At 38.0% G+C, this 1,580-nt stretch overlaps 1 protein-coding gene across 1 annotated transcript in view; it reads right to left on the reverse strand.

The window, feature by feature from the left end:
* The window catches only part of ZNF41 (zinc finger protein 41), a 47,027-nt gene that overhangs the window by 19,194 nt on the left and 26,253 nt on the right, over positions 1-1,580 (reverse strand).

The raw sequence follows: 1,580 nt of genomic DNA on the forward strand, positions 1-1,580 counted from the left end.
TGCTACAGCACTCTACCCAGGGGGACAGCTTGAGGCTCTGTCTCAAAAAAAAAAAAAAAAAAAGTCTAGCTTGACGTTCTGAACACTGAATAAATCTGTAAGAGGTTAACAGTTTTTCAATAACCCCAGTTTCACGCAGGCTGCTGAAGTACCATTGGGGTATCCATTGTGTCCATTGTTGTGGAGAAGGTTTGGATCAAAGCTCATCTTGCAGTGATAACCAAATATTGCACTTTCAGTAGTATTTGCTGAGTCTTCTTTTTCAGCACACATTTCAAAGGATGAAAGCTGCTAGTATTAAAAAAAAGAGTGAGAGAAAATGATCTACCAAGGTAATAAAGAATACAACTCCTGCTGCACTGGGCAATCTCACAGTACAGCACTGAAGAAAACAAAGACTACTAGCAGCGTTGGGAAGTGCTCTTTCAAAGCTGTTGAGTAGGCACAAACTTCTTGTTTCAGATCAAATGTTGTGTCTTCAACTTCAGTGTACTCTTCTTTGGTCTTGTTGGTTGTTACGAGGTTTGTTCCTTGCCTGATCTGAACTTGAAGCAGCAGTTTCAGGTGGCAAAGTCTGTTGTTACACTTCATACCCAACAGCTCAGCGCCCCCTCTCCAGCACCGCCATAAGCAGCACGGCCTGGTACGTAGGAATCAGAAACCACAATTTTAAAGGTAAAAAAAAGTTCAAAATAATTGATAGTCTAAGAAGATACACTAGAGTATGTCTAGAATGAAACATTAATGAAATTAGTACATGTAAGAATTTGTAGAAGAATGAAATGGCAACTAGAGTGCAAAGAAGATTCTTCAGAGCTTACATTTCAAAAGTATAATGTCCAAAATTGCATACATTAAGCCCATAAATCAAGACATTATAAAAGAAACAATATGGTAAACCCCAAGAGAGAAAGACTAAAATAAGCAGAAAACAATAAATTCAAGGCCACCTCAATCAAAATCACAATAGGATTATATGGAACTTAACAAAACAATTACAAAATTTATATGGAAATGCAAATGGCCAAGAAAAGCCAATACTCCTAAATAGTAAAAGCAACGCCAGAGAAAATGTTTTATAAGACCTCAAGACTTACAAAACAACAGAAATTTAAGATATTATGATACTGCCACTAGGACACACACATAATCCATTAGAACAGAAATAGAGGACAGAAACAAACCCACATAGATGTTCATCTGATTTATACCAAAGGCATTCAGACAAATAGTGAGGAAAATAGTTTCAATAAATGGGGCTAGTTTAGGGGGATTCTCTTTTGGAGTTCTTTATTATCAGACCAAAGGCTGTCAATGCCCAAGTGAAGTGAGATGATTCACGGTCATTGCTTTGACCCCAATATCAAGAAATCTGAATGATCTAAACCAAGGACCAGCAAACTGCAGCCCAGTCAGCTGTCTGCTTTTACTTTTTTAAATAGTGGGGGAAAGTTAAAAAGGTTATTTTGTGTCAGATGAAAATCATACAAAATTCACATTTCAGTATCATAAAGTTTCGGCTCGGTGCCTGTGGCTCAAGCGGCTAAGGTGCCAGCCACATACACCTAAGGTGGCGGGTT

This window comes from Otolemur garnettii, unplaced genomic scaffold (genome assembly GCF_000181295.1).
Source record: "Otolemur garnettii isolate 467f Iridium unplaced genomic scaffold, OtoGar3 scaffold00153, whole genome shotgun sequence".
Lineage (NCBI taxonomy): Eukaryota > Metazoa > Chordata > Mammalia > Primates > Galagidae > Otolemur > Otolemur garnettii.